Below are 18691 nucleotides of genomic sequence, written 5' to 3' on the forward strand. Positions count from 1 at the left end.
ACCTGAGCCAAAACCAAGAGCTGGAAGCTTAACCAATTGAGCCACCAAAGCGCCCCGATAAAATTTACATTTTTATGTAAACAAATATGTCAATATTTTCCTATGTGTCTTTATTTTTCCTGAAATGTCTGGGAAAGGTCTATAAGATTATGAAAATATACTCACATTGGGGCACCTGGCTGGCTCAGTTGATAGATATGACTTCATCTCTGTGGTGAGTTCAAGCCACCTGTTGGGTGTAGAGATTACTTAAAAAAAAAAAAATCTTAAGAAATATATATTCTTGCATATTTTCTTGGCTGTTTAGCTTTGCTGTTTTGTTATGGCTGATTTCATTTTAAGATTTTATTTTTAAGTAATCTCTACACCCAACATGGGGCTTGAACCCACAATCCTGAGATCAAGAGTTATACGCCCCACCAACTGAGCCAGCCAGGTACCCCATGGCTGACTTTTTAAAACCATTAAATCTTTGCTCTAAGATTTGCTCTGAGATTTTTGTGAAAGCGACATCTTTTTTTTTTTTAGGTTTATTTATTTATTTTGTGTGAGAGAGAGCAAGCAGGAGAGGGGCAAAGAGAGAGAGAGAGAGACAGAGAGAGAGAATCCCAAGCAGGCTCTGAGCTGTCAGCACTGAATCCGATGTGAAGCTCAATTTTACAAACCATAAGATCATGACGGGGGCCAAAATCAATAGTAGGATGCTTAACTGACTGAGCCACCTAGGCGCCATGGGACATCTCTTCTTAAAATGGGTCAAAATCACCTATTTAAATGTTTAACTATGTCGTTTATTGAAAAATCTATCCTTTTTCCAGAGTTTAAAAGTGTAGCCCCCTTACATATAAATGACTAGATGTGTGGTTCTGTTTCTGGTCTCTGTTCTGGTTTCTGTTCCACTCTTCTGTTTATTTATCCTTCTGCTAGTCCCACAGTATTTTATTACAGTAATTTTCTGGTACATATTTTATTTATATCTGGCAAGACACTGCCTCTCCTTGTTCTTTTTTTTTTTCTTCTTCTTCTTTTTCCAAGAATTTCTGTTTGCATGTGTTCCTTCCTGAAGATGACATTTTACAGCCAATCCCTTGGGTTATAAAAACTATGTGTGAATTTGTTTTTATTGCGGTGGTTCAGGCAGCAAAGCCTCTCTAGCAGGATTGTCACTGCTCTAAGGCACCTGCTAGCCTTGTTTACCCACAGAGGCAGCCTGTGAGGGCCTGGGGTCGCTAAGGTTGGACAGAGGCGTGGCTCTGGCTAAAGTGGGGCCTCCACAGCACCCTGAGGTGGTGATGAGGCCCAAGCCAAGGTGCACGGCTTCCCCAGAGGGCTGCCTCTGATTGCGGGCGGGGAGTCTGGAGATGGGCAGGAGTGGGACCCCTGGGTCCGCGCAGGTAGTCCTTGCTCGCGGGGTGCCCCTCGGAATGCCCAGGCCGGCTTCGCGTGCTGGCGGTGCATCTGGATGGGTGCCTTCTGCTCCTCTGGGGGTGGAAGGGGCCAGCAGGTGGGGCTCTGAGCGGCCTCAGGGCTGTGGGTGTAGAGCGAGTCCCCCGTGATGCCACGTGCCACGGTTGCAATTAAAATCAGGACCTAGAGACAGATCCCAACTGTTATCATTATTACTTAATATTGTTTAGGACACTCAAGCAGAGAAAATGAGGAAATGAAATAACTGATATGACATCTGGTAATAAGTGAAATCACCTATTTCTCAGATAACTGGACAACTGAAGAGACCCTAGTTAAAAAAAAAAAAAATCTGGAATAGGTGAATCTGGGAAGTTTGTTCAATCAACCTAGACATACCAAAATCTGTGGCTTTTGTCTCCTCTAGCAACAAGAATCTTTATAAATTAATTTCACAAGAAAATTACATAAGTTATATTTTAGACAAATTATAAGATCTCAGCGAAACACAGAAAATAAGATCTGACCGAATGGAAAAGCATAATAATGATGGGAAACTAAAAAATAAATGTCAATTTAAAAAAAATCAGTATTTTCCATTGAAAGCAATTCCAACCATCTCAAATGATAATTATTGTCTTTGGAAGGAGAACTATTTAATAAAATAACCCTAAGAGTTTATCTGGAAGAGTAAATGCCCAAGAGCAGTCAAGAAATACACAAGAATAGGGGCGCCTGGGTGGCTCGGTTGGTTGGGCGCCCAACTCTTGATCTCAGCTCGGATCTTGATTTAAAGGGTTGTGAGTTCAGGCCTGTGTTGGGCTCCATGCTGAGCATGAAGCCTACTTGAAAAGAAAAGAAAAGAAAAGAAAAGAAAAGGAAAGGAAAGGAAAGGAAAGGAAAGGAAAGGAAAGGAAAGGAAAGGAAAGGAAAGGAAGAAGGAAGGAAGGAAGGAAGGAAGGAAGGAAGGAAGGAAGGAAGGAAGGAAGGAAGAAAGAAAGAAACAAGAATAGTGAGGTAAGACTTAGCTTACCAGATATCAGAACATATTCTAGAACCCCTATAATCAAATCAGTATGATATTGCCATAGGCAGAGATAAATGGATCACTGGAACAGTTAATTAGAAAACCCAGAAATGCATTGCAGCACCCATGAGAATAGAATATATAACCCAGTTGGTAGCTCATTGTAGTGGAAACAGAAAGGTGTATTCAATAAGTGGTGCAGGCACAGTGGCTGGCTAGCTGAAAGAAAAGAAACAAGTATCATCCCCCTTTGCTGCTGGAACATCTTTAGCTCCAGTTCCATGGACCACATTGCATGAATGGCTGCACCAGCGAGGTGGGACACCACTGCTGTCCAGGTATACTTACTCAATGGCCTGCCAGGCCCTCTGCTGGTCACTGAAGTTGCAGCAATGACTAAAGAATCAGCCCACCCCAGAGGCCCTCACCCATGTGGAGAGAGGGGCAGCACAGGGAGGTAAGGTGTATAATGGAACCCTGTATAAAATAAATGGAGAGGGAGATACAGTTGCCTGGCAAGGGACGTGTGACCCGAGTTTGAAGAGTGAGCAGGCATCTTCACTGCTGAGGCTGGGGAAGGGCGGGTCCATCTCAGAGGCTCCCGAGGCTGCTCTCCAGTGACTGACTGACCAGCAGCCCAGAGCAGACCTCCACATTGAACGTCAGAAGCACCAGAGAGGGGCCCTGAGGGATCCAGTGGGGATCCAAGGGTCTGGCCAGGCAATGCAGGGGACAGAGCTGACTGGCCGTCCATGTTCTATCTGTGTCATCTGCAGTTCCCCCCTCAGTGGGAACCAGAAGGTCCAGAAGAGGGGGCCCTGGCCTCCAGCCAGGCTCTCTGTCCCCTGGAGCCTGGCTTGGTCTCTGCAGTTGTTGTACGAGCTGGTTCTGTAACCTGCCCAGAGAGGGATCCATGTGCGTGGTCCAGGGCCTGCTCAGGGAGGTGAGAAGAAGTCCATCCCAGGAGTTCCAGACTGGCCTGACAGTGTTATTGTATTCATCAGTGGCTGGAAAGTCTTTGTTCCTTTGTATTTTCCATTAAATGGTAGATGCTGGCAGAATCTGCGTTAGCTGCACTTCCTTGAGGAAGGGCACCCTCCTCTGGAGCTCTCTGGCGGGTATGGCCTGTGGTTGTTTGGCCCGTGTTAGTCTTATCTCCTCAGCTCAACTTTGACTATCAGCCCTGACTTCCAGAGCAGAGAAAGGGGAGACTGAGGACAATGGGGGCAGAGTTGGTGGTCTGCAGGGGCTGTTGGGAGTCAGGGACAGATTCTAGGATGTTTCAGTAGAATTTGGGTGTGGGGAAGTACAGTGGGGTATGAGGGACAGCTAGTGATCAGGACTAGGAAGAAGGAGGGGAAGAAAGGGGCACACAGCTGTCCCAAGAAACAGGTGTGTTGGTGCCAATGCACAGGGATGGGTGGGCTGAATGTCTCCAGGAGGAGCTGGGGCATGCCAGCTGAGTGGCTCCCAGAGTGCCACAGCCCGGCAGATGGAGCAGCACTCACCTGTGACCCTCCTAAGGGTGAGTGGATTTACTCCATTAAGCTCACCAGAAACCGAGGTCAGAAAGCCGACAGCCTGGTTTTCCCGTCCCCCAGAAGAATGTTTTCCTGAGTCAGGGTCTACACCAGAAAACATGCTAGTCTCTAGAAGACACACTCAGGTTAAACTGATGAGGCTTTGTAGGGGGCCAGAGGGGACAGCCTAGGGTCTCCAGCCACCTCAGGCCATACCTGTCTCCAGATGGCTGAGGAACTCAACTTCTGAGCTCCCCGTAGCCCACTTTGGGAAGCTCAGGGCTAAGGGTGCAGGCAGGCAGTCCCCTCTGCTCACACGACACCACCCCTGCACACCCCCTTCCTTGTCAGACACATGATACCTGGGTAGCTTTCTCTCCATAGAGCATAATCACACCCCAGCACCGCCTGCCAAGGAGACCTGAGGTCACCAGGAGGAGTGATGGGGGCTCCCCAAGATTTTAACCACACTCTATCACAGATGAGTCCAGGCTTGGTTATGTTAGCGGGGGGTACTCATACACCTGAGTATGTGAAGTCCTATGAGTTCATTTTCCAGGGGCAATGCTTTTTCTATGATATCCAGGTTCTTTGAGAGCATCTCAGTTCTCTCCAGTATACTCCCTTTGTCATATAATACATAGCAGAGAGGCTCCTGACCAGTCTCCAGGCAGGGGTATGGCTCATATTAGAAAACAATGAAAATGTCAAATTTTTAAAAATGTTTATTTTTGAGAGAGAGAGCATGAGTGGGGGAGGGCAGAGAGAGAAGGGGACAGAGGATCTGAAGCGGGCTCCACGGATCTCAGAGAGCCCAATGCAGGGCTCGAACTCACAAACCATGAGATCATGACCTGAACGTAAGTCAGATGCTTAACTGACTGAGCCACCCAGGCGCCCCTAAAATGTCAAATTTTATCAAATGTTCTCTAATTGTCAATGAAGATGGTCATAATTTTTCTCCTTTGAACTCACTGTGTCTGTTCTATTCATCAATTTCCTAATGTATCCACCCATGCAATTCTGGTAGGAACCACACTTAGTCATGGTATATTAATTTTTGATGTACTGTTAGATTCAATTTGGATTCTTGCTTTGCTATCTGTAAGTGCTGTTAGGCCTTAGTTTTCTCGTATTTTTCTGAGTCCTGGCTTAGGAAAAATGCAGGAAGCCCTGATGTTTATGGGGAATTATAAACTAGCTACTGAAATAAGGAACGATAGACAAAATCACTGCCTCCTCCAACCCCTCCTGTAACCCCCATCCAGTGTGGTAACCATTGTGCTTGGTTTCCCCAAATTTACTCTCCCAATTCCCTTAATGATTCATCTAAGTCACTGCTGTCTAGTAGAACTTTCTTCAGTGATGCAAATGTTCTATAATATGTGTTGTCCACTATAGTAGCCGCTAGCCACGTGTGGCTATTGAGCACTTGAAATGTGACTAGTGCAACTGAGGGAATGAATTTTTAATTTTGTTTAATTTCTGTTTTAATTTCAATAGCCATAGGTGGTTCGAGGCTACCATATTAGACAGTGTAGATCTAAACTAATTGTGGTCCTAAGGCCATTTTCCTTGATAGAAGTTTGTTTAGGAATGGGCATTTGACCCTATCTTAAGGGAAAAATACATGGGACCTTCCTAATAAGAGGATATTCCTCTTCTTCCTTGGGGTATCATTTCTGAAAATGATGTTTCCATCCCTTAAGCTTGGATCACTCACCAATAAATGAAACCATTTTATCACAAGCTTAAGATGATAAACCAGTGCAGAGGAAAGCACAGTTAGAAAAACCATACAAAAGCAGACTGGGAGCCCTGGTGGGCTGAGACTACAGCATCTGGTTCTGGTTGTCTGTTACTGTGGAACAAACTACCCCAAAGCCTAGAGGCTTAAACCAGCAACCACTTACTTATATCTCGCAATTCTATGGGTCAGGAATTTGGCAGGGCTCTGCTGCACGATTCTTCTGTGCATGAACTGAGGTCACTCGTATCTAACTGGCATATGGCAAGGTCCTAGGTGGCTTCCCTCATGTGCCTGGCACCTGGCAGGTGTGGCTGGAAGTCTGAGCTCTGATGGACCATCAACTGAAGCAGGTGCATGTGGCTTTTGCGGCAAGGCAGGCTGAGTCATCAGACTTTCTTGCGAGGCAGCCGGGGCTCCCCACATAGAGTGTCCCAAGAGACAGAAAGTGGAAGTTTCCAGTCTCTTTTATTATTATTATTATTTTAAGTCTACTTATTTTTGAGAGAGAGCATGAGCAGGGGAAGGGCAGCGAGAGAGCGAGAGCGAGAGAGAGAATCCCAAGCAGGCTCTGCACTGTCAGCGTGAAGCCTGGTATGGGGCTTGAACTCACTAACCGTGAGGTCATGACCTGAGCCAAAACCGAGAGTTGGATGCTTAACTGACAGAGCCACCCAGACGCCCCAAGCTTCCAGTCTCTTAAGGCTGGGACCCTGTCTGATACAACATGACTCTCACCATATTCTACTGGTTAAAGCAGTCACAGAACTTGCCCAAGTTCAAGGAGAGGGCATTTCACATCTCAATGGGAGGAGTGTCAAAGAATTTGAGGCCATGCGTTGAATCTACCACACTGGCAATGCTTACTGTGAACACCACTTTGAGTCAGGGCAGCTGAAACCATGTGAATCCCACTCTCAACCTGCGTATTTCTCATCTCCAAAATGTTCACTCTTGCCCTCTGGGCCATGGAAGAATCTGGGCAGTGGGTTCCAACTCCTTAATGCTGCCCCACCTGGCCACTCACCTCTCCCTTTTGGTCTACTACCTCTTCTTCTGGGGTCTCAGGCCCTCCCCTGGCACTTCCCGGCACCTCCCCATGTGAACCAGGTTACGGAACCTGAGTGGGTGTGGGGCCAGACACCCTGCTCTGATGGGCAGGTGTCTTTTTCTCCTATAGCTTCCGAGAAATGCTTGTGCTAGATCCAGTCCGTGCCCCTCTCTGTTTTTACTCCATCACTGTCTGCCCGATGTTACAGGTGACCCTTCTGGAGGACCACCTGGTACCGCCACATCCTCGAGGCACAGGGAAGGTTTGGATCTTCATTGGGGCAAGTTTGCTGAGCTGGGCTCAGCCTTGTGGGGCAGGCCATGTCTGCCTAGTGTGCTCCCCCCACCTGACCCTGTAGCACCCCTGCCCCCACATTCTTGCCGCATGTCTCTTCCTCCTATGCTGGAGCTTGTCCCTACTGGGATGCAAGCAACTGCAGCATGCATGTGGGCCTGCTGGGCCAGCCTACAGAGCTGTGGGCTGCAAGACAGCAGATGGGGTGGGCCACTGGCTTCTACCCACTGGCTGGCTTATCCCACCAAGCTGCAGTTCGTGCCAAAGGTGCACCACCACGACCTTGGGATTCAGCTCTTCTGGTGCCTGCTGGGGCCATGAGGGGCGCCACGCATAAGCACAAGGGTAGAGAGCCCCCTGGTGTGGGCACCCAATAAACACAGCAACTAGGAGACGGGACTTTGTTTTCCCCTTCTTCCTCTGAGGCAGACTTCTCAATGCCACGGTGGTTCATACAGCCCCCCTTCAGATGTCTTACTCAGCTCAGCAGTAGTCACTGTCCCTATTATAGCACTGTGGCCAGCTTCCTCAGCCCTCCCTCAGGCCTTCCCTCCCACTTTGCTTGCCTCACTCCTGCTTCCCTGGGATTCACTCCTCAGAAAGTGTTAGCATCTAAGCGTTTGCCTTAGACTCTTTCCCAGGGAACGCAGGCTAAAACAAAGCTCCTTCTTCACACTTGGTTTCACGAAAATCCTGTGACATCAGTTCTGATCAACGCAGTCACTTAGCACCTCCTCCTGTTTGCTGGGCACCAGGAGAGACCTCAGGGACACGGTGGAGAACACAGCAGGTGTGGCCCTTGCACCCAGGGCCCTTGGGGTGGGGGACTCACCAAGGGAGACGAGGGGGACAGGTATCTCACTATGCCATAGAAATTGAAAGAATAGGAAGGGCAAATTCTAGAAGACTTATGTCTATTGGTGGTCAATTCTAGAGCCTGTAAACAGGAGAAAGGGGGCTGTGGCTAGATTCATTAGAAATTCTGTCCGCCACGGGGCACCTGTGCAGCCCAGTCTGTTGAGGGTCTGACTCTTGAGAGCCAACTCAGCTCAGGTCATGATCTCACAGTTCGTAAGTTCGAGCTGTGTGTTGGGCTCAAGCCCTGTGCATTGCCTCCTTGGGATTCTCTCTTTCCCTCTCTCTCTGTGCCCCTCCCCTGCTTTCTCTCTCTCTCTCTCTCTCTCTCTCTCTCAAAATAAATAAATAAATAAACATAAAAAAAATTCTGTCTGCCAGATAATCTCTTTCCTGAAAGCCTACAAGAGTGGGTGGGCCACCAGGCTGATGAATGACTGCCGGGGTCACAGCAGTGTCATCTGAGAAGACACTGACCCAGGCTCTTGTGGCACCTTGTGGCCAGCTCTACCACACCGGCTGGAGGACAGGATGTTCGGTGGACTGAGAGAGGATGACAAGTTTGGAATGTTACACCTTTGAGGGGAGGGGACCCTCCCTATCCCCACAGAGGGTGGAACAGAAGTTGGGAATCCACTTGTGATGACCTTGACCTTTCATCCCACTCTGGGATTCTGTGCCTCACTAAACACCAGCCTTTGGCAGAATTTCATTCTAGTTGCTTGTTCAATGCAGCAGACATTTTTTGGTGCTCTGCCCAGGTCCTGTGGCCACCATTCACTGGGCCTGTGCACCCACCCATCTGCTTCTAACGGCTGGCTTTTGGGAGTTCTTCACCCCTGGAGGGAGCTCAATGCTTGGGTATTTAGGTACCTGCAGGATAGCCCACAGCAAAGAATTGCTCACTCAGCCTCCTTGTCCTGAGGTTGGATTAAATTCCAAGGGTAGATAGTTTACACTCAAGAGTTCCCAGTAGTATCTGGTGGAGGCTGGGACTTTGCCTGATATGACACCTTTGGCTGCCTTTCATGTTCCCTCCTCTTATACTACTCCCAGGTCTAGCTGGACCCTTCCCAAACTGACATTTCACTGTTCTTACATTTGAAGTCCTGGGAATTCCAAATCAAAAGAGGCAGGAGCATCATCTGGGTGGGCCCTCAAGAGGTGGCCAAGAGTGCCCCTGCTCCCAGGACTCTACGCCAATGTGTAGGGGGCAGGATCCAGTGGCTGGCATGGTAAGGGGAGGGCCTGCAGGGCACCAGCCACAGTCCTTCCTCTTGTAAAGTTGCAGGGTTACATGAAGGAAGGCTCAGGGACCCTTTCCTGAGCCTCACCTGAGTTAGCCGTACCTAAACACAGTGCTGCTTCATGGTCCCATCAGGAGCCAGCTCTGAGCACAGGATGGCTGAGGCCAGAGCCAAGTCTAGGGCCGAGGGGGAGGAACAGAGATGTGGAGGTAGGTGGTTCCTTAATGGACCTCCCAGACAATTCCTGCTGCTGTGGCCCTCAGGGAGGTACCTAAGTGCTCAGCTAAGTACATCCACCCTGCTCAGGGTGCCCCCAAGGCCCAGCTCTGAGGGAAAGTTTTGTCACTCCTGATACGGGTTTCCTCTTCAAAGCCCAGCCCTGCTCCCAGCTCCTGCAGACTTTTGTCTTTGTGTCCTCAACAGGCACTAGACCCAGGAGGGCCAGGAGGGAGCACTGTCCTAATTGTGAGGCTCAGAGGTGCCCAATGCCTCGCACCTAGGCCTCCTTGATTCTGGCCTCTCCGGGGGCACTAACCAGAGGCAGGAACAGCAAGATCTGTAATGGAGAGAGATGCAGATCAGCTGTCTGCCATGAGGTTGAAAACAAAATACTCAGGGATCCCCAGGCCTGGATCCTTTCTCATGGGGACACATCACTTCTGTACAACAAGTCTAAAGATCAGAAACCTGAACCCAAGGACACTCCAGCTCAGGGTTGGGCTTCTGGGGAGAGGAGTTTGAAGCTCCTATTATGCTTTTCAATTAGATCTGAGGTTGGGAGGGCATGTATTAAAAACTCCCAGGTTTTTAGGCTCAGGGTTCTGTAAAATCAAATAATGTTTTTCTGTCAAGTCTCCACATTTAGGAAGTTTGTTCTAATCTGGGCTTTTCCATTCAGCGCAATCCAGCCAGGTGCTGTATGTAGGGGTGGCCATGCTGGGGATCACGCTGGGGAGGGGAGGCCACAGATGATGGGGGATGCCAACCCTCAGAGCAGGGGTCTGGATCCCTGATCCCGCTAGAATCTCGTTTCAGGAACTTTGGGAATATAAGCCTCCAAAAGGACCAAGCTGATGTACAAAGATGCTTATGGAGAAACTTCCAAGTCATGGGTCGCAACAGTCAATTAAAACTTCCCCATCATAACTGTCCCCTGGTAACTAACAACGTGAGCTACAAAATAAATAACAAAACTCCAGCTTTTTGAATAGTTAATCATTTTTAGAAGAGAGAGCAGAATACAGATGGCCTAACAAAGATAGGCAGTGCCTCAGTGTGGTGCTCCTTGCCAACTCCTGACTCTACCTGTGCCCCCTCAACCTACAGAGAAGGGGAAGAACATAAAAGACCCAGCCTTGCAGTGCACCTCAGAGCAGAAAGCAAACTGGAGACTCCTGGATCAAGATGGCAGATGGAACACTCATATCTAAGTTTGTTGTCTCTCCAAAACTTCCACAAAAATCACAGTCAGTGGATATTTGAAAGGCATCAACCTCCAAAGATGGGGAGAATGGCAGAGGAAACCACAAACCATCTGGAACCTAGAAGCAGGTGGATAAGTGGAAACTGATTCAGTAACCCTGAGAAAGCCAAGACCAAAACTAACAATGGGAACAACCATGAATCACCCACAATCACTTGATTATGTGGTGGGATCCACCAAAGGCTTCACTGTGAGCAGAACCAGGTACCTCGGAAGAGGTGAGGGGGAGGGAGGAGGCCAACAGGGGGATCGCAGGATGCTGTTTGGAGCCCTTGGAGTCTTCCCCACTCTGCACAGCTGTCTCCCCATCATGTAGAAGACTGAAGGGTATCCTTGGAGTGGGCAAGGGAGGTACTTGGGGGATCTCTGCACTGGGGGGGGGGTGGCCATCAGACAAAGGTACTGAGCATGGGGCTACTGAACCAAAACAGGGGCTAAGTAAATACTGAGATGCGTTCTCTCCCACCATCCCTCTTCTCTACTCGGCTCCTCTCTGGGAAAACTGGTATCAGGGTCCCCCAACAAAGAACCCAGACAGATATCCCTGTGAAGAAGTAGGGGTGAGGAGACTCACCGAGCCTTCAGCTTCTTGGGAGGAAAAACACCAGTGTACTTCTGCAACATGGCGACCGGGTGGGGAAGAGGTCCAAAGACCAGTTTGGGCTCCTCTGAGGTGGCCTTGGAGGGCTGTCAAGCAGCTCTGTGATGTTCTTTCTAGAATGTGGGGGCCCTTAAGCCTCTTGGCTTCTGCTTTGGGTCTTTACCCAACAATAGGAAAAGTCCCTTTCCACATCCTTCTAAACAAGATTCAGTGACATAAGCCTTTTGTTTACAAATATGGAGATAGCTGGCAGAAGAGATACTAAGGGATTGAAAATGGTTGCTTCCAGGAGGTGGAACTAAGGAAGTAGGAGGGTTGGGACAGGGGACGAGTTTTCATAGAAGCCTTTCTGTATGATTTCATTGTTAAAGGATGTGCTGGTATCAGGTCACACAAATAAAAACTACAAAACAATCCCAGGAATTCTCTTGCCCTGGCCTGTCCTCGGGGCTTTGTGAGGCAGAGGGGGGGGGGCCTCACTCTTCCAACCCATCACATGGTTACTCACCCCACCACTGCTGGGGACACAGAGTCCCGAGCAGGGAACACATGGGCAGGGCTGGCCAGAGCAGCTGCTGTGAAATTGTAGGCTTCCTGGTCCTCAGGGAGGAGCTGTGAAGTGTTTGCTTTCAGAACTAGAGTTCTGAGAAGTTTTAGATGATAAGGGAAAGGCCGAGTCCCTTGGTGGAGACCACAGCATCTCGGAATGAGAAGAGCAGAGGGGCAGGCCCAGCTGGAGGGTCTGTGTTTTGGGGCATGAGTCTGGGCCTCCACCTGCTCTGTATTGGAAAGGGAGGACCCCCAGGTCCTGCAAGTCAGCCCCACCTGGGTCCCACCTCCTAGTCTCCAGGTCACCCCCATGCTCTGTCCAGCCCTCTCCAGGAGGCCCAGCAGCTTTCTGGACCTGGCCTGCATTGAAGGCCACTTCTAGTTCTCCAGTGAGGCACTAAGCTCACTTGCTCAGAGTGAGCTGGATCAAGATGGCAGATGGAACATTCATCTCTAAGTTTGCTGTCTTGGGGGCAGCACACCCTGGATCCACCCTGCCACACCCTGGGTCCCCTTGCCTCTGGGTGGTCAAGGCCTCCTATAGACTCTGTCCCCACTGGATGTTGGTGAACTCTGTTGCTTGCAAGGAAGCGAAGTTTATCTGGGCAACGGGGAAGGCAAGACTTACAGGCTGGCACCAGGGTTCAGGGACTGGGTTGGATGGGGGGCCCTGAGGCCTGGCAGTTCTTGCCAGATTCTGGCTGCATCTGGGGATCCAGACAAAGCTAGATAACCAGGCCTGAAGGATCCAGGGGCTTGTCACAGGCAGTTGTATCCCAGTTCCCAAGACCTCCAGGCAGCCTTTGTGGGGTAGTCGGGGGAGGCCCCTTCTAGCCCCTCACAATCGTGGCTTCCACGTCCTGGTCTCTGAACATTTGCCTCAACTTCTACTCCACAGTTCTTAACCGTGGTGCCAGGGACCACTATGGAGTCCCGGGGAGCCTATGGAACCCTTTCCAGGCGTGTTGCATAAAATGCATAAAATCAAATACACAAGATTACCAAGGAAACCAATCACAGTGAAATATTGTTACTAAAAGATTAAATAATAAATGTGTGAGAGAGTAACGTGCATGCTTCTTAACAAGTCAACAAGGTCTGGTGGCAGGTGTAAGGAGGGCCCGTAATTGAGAAGTAGTGCTGAGTAAAACCAATCTTGTGCCATTATGCAACAACCCTACCATCATGTAAAAGTAGCAGTGATACCCACTGGTGACCAAGGCACAGGTTTTGTCCACACTTGTAATGAAGGAAAATGCTAAATTTCAGCTAGAGGTCAGTGCAAACAATATCATTTTTTAAATATATAATTTATTGTCAAACTGGTTTCCATACAACACCCAGTGCTCATCCCAACAGGTGCCCTCCTCAGTGCCCATCACCCACTTTCCCCTCTCCCCCACCCCCCATCAACCCTCACTTTGTTCTTATGGTTTTTTTCTCACCCAAGTTCATGGATGCCCTGAACTCTACCTGCAGACCCCAGGCTAAGAACCCTGCCTCTTCTGCCTGCCTTCCATACTTCATAGCTCTGCTCATCACAGCCCTTGCCATGTACCTGGATTCCTCAGCACCAGGGATTTTCTGTACTTTTCAGGGGCTCAGGTAGGTCGGGTTGGAGCGTGGATTCAGACCTTGACCAGAGAAGGTGCATGTCAGAGGAGAGGGGAGAGTTTGCTCCTGGGTGCAGGCTGCTTGCAGCCACAGCACTGTCCAGAGCAGATGGAGCCAGAGCTGAGGGCACTGGAATGAATTGTGGGTTGGGGACAGGGCTCACCTGTGAGTCCAGGTGTGTAAATGGAAAGCAATAGCATAAAGATGCAGGTCTTTATGCTTAAAAAATGTTTTAAAAAAATCCCGGTGCTTAGGCCATATCCTAGGCTAACTAAATCAGAGACTCCAGGGGTGGGCTCCAGGTGACAAAATTTGTACTGTGCCAACATCGAAGTCAAGGCTTCCTCTCTTCTGCCTTGGCAGCCCCTGTAAATTTGGGGCCCCAATTATGTGTGAGGCAGGCCAGGGCACCCTAGACATTTCCTCATGAATGAAGCAAGTTTTAACACTTTCATTCTATGGATGAAGAAACTGAGTCTCAGAGATTTCTGTTCCTTGTGACTTCCAGATCCTGACAGCAGATAGGGGTATGGCTGGAAGGCCAGCCAAGGTCGCCTGACCTGCTGGGCCAGCACGAGAGGAAATTTACAATGTTTACAGCTTTGGGAATCCTCCTGCAAAGGTAACAGGTCCACAGTCACATAAAAAGACAAAGCCAATTCAAATTCAGGGATTTCATCCAAAATCTTCCAGGTCCACGCATGCAATGCTCAAATAAATGAGGGCTTATGGGTTTACTCACTGAGAACGGACCCAGACATGCATCATAGGCTAGAATCACTGTTCACTGAGAACATCTCTGTGTCTTGTGTAGATTTCCATCCTGCCGCATACCTTGTTATCTCTGAGCAGTCAGAAATAGCTCTGGGCTCTCAGAAGTTAAAGTGGATACCCTCCTCCCATCTCCCCTTCCCCCCAACCCCCACCCCTCCGCCAGACAAATGCTCCACTTTGTAGGGAAGAGCTCAGGAACTTGGTTGAGATCAGTTAAAACACTGAGAGGAAGAAAATTGCTTCTCCTGCTGTTCCAGCATGTTACCAAAAGGTCAAAAAAAGTGTATAGTGCCTAGGGTGGTTCAAGCCTCTCTCTGTGTGACCCAGTTGGGGTGCTCTGCATGCCGCTAGGAAATGTCAGAGGCTCTTAGGAATGAATCTCATTGTTGAAATCTGTAGCAAGTTCTTGCTTTACACGGGCGGCTGGGCGTGCCCAAGGTACATGCCTCTCTAGGGTGTGTAATCAGTTTTCAAGTTAGAAGTTTGTTCTTTTGGCTTTACTCGATTTTCCTTGACTTTCTGTTTCCCAATTCCTCTCTTGTACCTGTTAACCAACCGGCTCTGACTCCCTTCGACAGAAACTTCCAGCTAAGGGGAGAAAGTGGCCAGTGTCTAGAGGGGAGGATTGCATCATTTGCCTCCCAATAACACAGCAAGCGTGCTCAGGGCAGCCACTATAACTGATGCTAGCCCAGAACCTGGAACACTGCTGTGGTTTGATAAGTGCATGGTGCTTGGCTGGGTGTGAGATTGGAACCCCCAGACTGGACTTAGTGAAACATCACACATGGACCTGGCAAGATGGGCATAGGGAATACCTCTTAGTGCCTGGCCAAGAATGTGGGCATCAGAAGGTACAGGAAAGGGTCCCACAGTGCTGTGTAAACTCTGCCCCATGGCTGTACCCAGGCTAGTCCCTGTTTTGGCTCTCACAGGCTGCACAGGAGGCTCCTCAGTGGTAGCACCCCAGAATGGGGAGTAAGGGCGGGAGGAGCCACAAAGAGGTGGGCCCCAGGGAACAAAAGGACTCTGGGATGCCTCTGGGGACATTAGCAGGACCAGTGGGCCACTTAGTTGGCTCCCTATGGGCAGGCCTATACTGGTGGAGGGGCACGGATGGCGCTCACAGCAGGTGAAAGGGCAGAGTTACACCTCCTGCCCTACAGCAGAGGTTAGCAGAAGAGCAAGCTTTTCTGGATTTCTGAATTTATGCCCTCTACCCCCACTCTGGTTCTTGGGAAAGAGGACCCTATCCTGACAGGGTTTGTCTGTAACCCCACCGGTTCCAGGTGAGGGGCGGCCCAGGTGAGCTGCTGGCTAGGTGCCTACAGGAACATACTCATTGAGACATTTAATATTCCCCTGGCAACAGCTCCTGGGAGTTTCCCAGGAGTCTCTGGGTAACCAGATAGCCCTTGCCAGCCTCAGGATGAGGAAGCTGATCCCTAGCAGTAAAGAGGATGGGAATGACATGGGAATGGCACTACAGGACTGCCTGCTAGACCAGTCAGAGAGACCTGTCTCCCTGGATGCTGGTGTTGTGGCCAGAAAGACAGAAATGCAGGGGCCAGGGGCCTGCCCTCCTGGCTTTTCTTATAAGACCTTTCAGGACTTCTCCATAATAGACAGGAATTCTGGGGCTCAGAAGAAAGTAAAGTTGGCATCAGGGCCCTGTGGACAATGTCCATGACGCTGGTTGATTCTAGTCCCCCAGCAAGTGTGGGTTATGCGTTGGCTGATGACTCAAGACTGAGTTGTGTCTAACTCATGCTTGATCTAACATAAAACGTCATACCCCCTGCCTCCCTGGCCCCTTGGCTGTGCAGACACCCAGGCCCCCTAAGCCACCGAGGGCGGCCCTCGGGCTTCCTGCTTCCTGTGCTTCTAAAACTCCCCTGAGGATGAGGGGCCTAGAAAGCTTTTCCCACTTCCAGCCATGCCAGTGAGGTATGAGGAGCAAGCAGCAGGTCAGTGGTGAGCTGTGGGTGAGGGCTCCATTGTGTACCACAGTGCACACACAACCCCTTTTTCTCCTGGCACTCTGTGTGTGTGTGTGTGCGTGTGTGTGTGTGGGGGGGGGGGGGGGTGATGCGTGTGATGGCGCATAGACTCCTAGGTCATGCTGGACATAAGGGTGGCTCTGGCTGGTTCAGGGAACCCAGAGTCTGGCCAGGCAAACAGCTCGCACCTCTGCCCACCCAAGACTCAGGCCACCCCTCCATGAGCAGCCCCTAGAGAGGGGTGAAACAAATCAAGGAGCAAGAGCACCTGTAGGTGAGCTGAGAGAGCTGATCTGCCTGCTGGGGTGGGGGACCCACACCATCTACTGGCTACAGTGGCAGGTTGGGAGTGGGGTCGAAGAGCGATAACCTATGTGCCCCACTGCCCTTCCCTACTCTGTTCTCTTTCCCAGGGAGCCACACCTGTCAAGCCCCCCTACCTCTGGCTTCCAGGCCGGTTTGGCCAGTAGGAGGCAGGTGCAGAAGACAGGAGACCAGAAAGGAGGGATGGGAGTTCATGCTCCACACTCTGCTCACCATGGCACCTCTGCCAGCAGCTGCATCCCCACCTAGGCTCCAGCTCCCACTCGTGAGCACAATCAACAGCACCCTGCTGGACCGCTCCCACCCCTGCAGTCCCAGGGCCCACCTTCCTCCTGCTGTCCTTCTAGCTTTCATGGCAGCATGTACTGCTCTTGCTAATCCCTGGGTGGCCTCGGTGTGCCCTCAGGGCAGCTTCCACCACCCCTACATCCTCTGAAGAGTCTAGATCAGCACCTCACCCATTTAATGTGGATGGGTCAGCTGATTCAGTAGGTCTGGAGCGTTTCTAGCAAGCTCCAGGTGACAATGATATGGTCGGTCCTTGGACAGCACTTTGAGAAGCAAGGACCATGGAGATTTTCCAGAGACAATGTGTAGGCACTTTGTAGGGCATTAGGTCACAAAGATGAAACAAACAGACCCATTCGTGATCCAGGGAGGGAGAGGACACAATCAGATGACAATCACTATAAATGACACAATTAGTGAGTGCCCCATAGGATGGACAGGAGGCTGTGAACAGTTGGGTCCTCAGGCATGTCCTTGAGGTGGCGTTTGAACAGAGACCTAGAGAAGGGGTGGAGGGAAGTTTCAGGAGAAATGCATGAGCAGAAGCTGGTGACAGAGGGACTGTGTGCGGTCTGTGGACCAAGAGGAGGCCAGCTCACCTGGGGCACAATAAGGACTCCTTGGTGAATGAGCCCGGAGGCCCAGGCACCAAGCTGGCTCCTCCTCCCCCAAAAGGAGGGTTTGCACCTGAACTCAACTCCCCATGCGATCAAGCGTCCCCTTCCCACATGGCCCAAGTCTAACTCCCAGTAGGGTCTTCAGGTACCAGAAGCTGGCATTCTCAGATACTTCCCTGCTTGCAGGCAGCCACACCCAGACTGCCTGGCACCTGCACCTGGTGGCTCCTTCCTGAAAACAAGGCTGTTCTGGAGCATGCATTCGGTGGGGGATTGCAGGCCTCTTCTTGCCATGTGCTGGGTGGTGCTGTGTTATTTTCCTTCACCTCCTTGCCAAACTGGGGCTTTGTCTATGTCTCAAGAGCAACGGAAGCCATCAAAGGATGAAGCATGAGGCTATCTGACTGACTTTGTGGTTCTAAACGACTTTAGGGCTGTAGCATGAAGAATGGGCTGTAAGGAGGCAGGTAAGAGAAAAGGGAAGGCCATGAAGAGAGGAGCCATATGTGGGGATGGCAGCCTGCTATCAGCTCCAGGGGCCTGGGACCTAGAAGCCCCCAGAGCCAGCAACTGGCCCTGAGCACTGAGATCAGCCTGCCCTCAGTGACCAGACCAACCAGACTGGGAGAGGAAGAGATGCCTGACCAGCCTCCGAGGAAATGGGCACTAACTAGGGTGGGGCCTGTGAAGGGTTTGAGGACCCCTCCCTGTCTGTTCTTGTGCTCACTCCTGGATGGAGTGGGGCCCCTGGGACTGTGGATAGAGAAGCCAGGATGGGCATGGGAAGGCTGGGTTCCACTCTGACCCAGGCCTGGAGAGAGATCTAGGGGGCAGAGTAGGGAGCAGAAGTGGGGCTCAGGGGTGGGAGTGCAGTTGGGCACCCGTGAGGTCTGAGGAGAGTGATGGCAAGCCAAGGGCTTCCCCACCTTGGACCCATGGCTTGTAACTTGGACAGCTTGGGCAGTGGCATGCCCAAGGGGGACAGTTAAACACTGTGTCCTTGGAGGCTGAGGCTGCCCACGTGGCTCTCTTGGCTCAGCCTGGACAGCAGGCTCTGAGCAGAAGCTGGGCGCAGAGGTGTGGAGCCGGAGGGTTGCGGTGGGCCCTCCCCTGAAGAGTCGTGGCACAGGACGAGAGGGTGGGACATCTCAGCATCACCTCCAAGGGCAGCTGTGCATCAGCCACGGAGGATGATGTAAAATGGGCCATGGGCTTCTGAAGGCCCCAGGTGTGGGGGATTCAATATCTCAGGACTTTAGGAGTTGTTTTGAGGCCTATGGTACCCAGGGTATG

This window comes from Puma concolor, chromosome D2 (genome assembly GCF_028749965.1).
Source record: "Puma concolor isolate L17-30 chromosome D2, mPumCon1.1.hap2, whole genome shotgun sequence".
Taxonomy (NCBI): domain Eukaryota; kingdom Metazoa; phylum Chordata; class Mammalia; order Carnivora; family Felidae; genus Puma; species Puma concolor.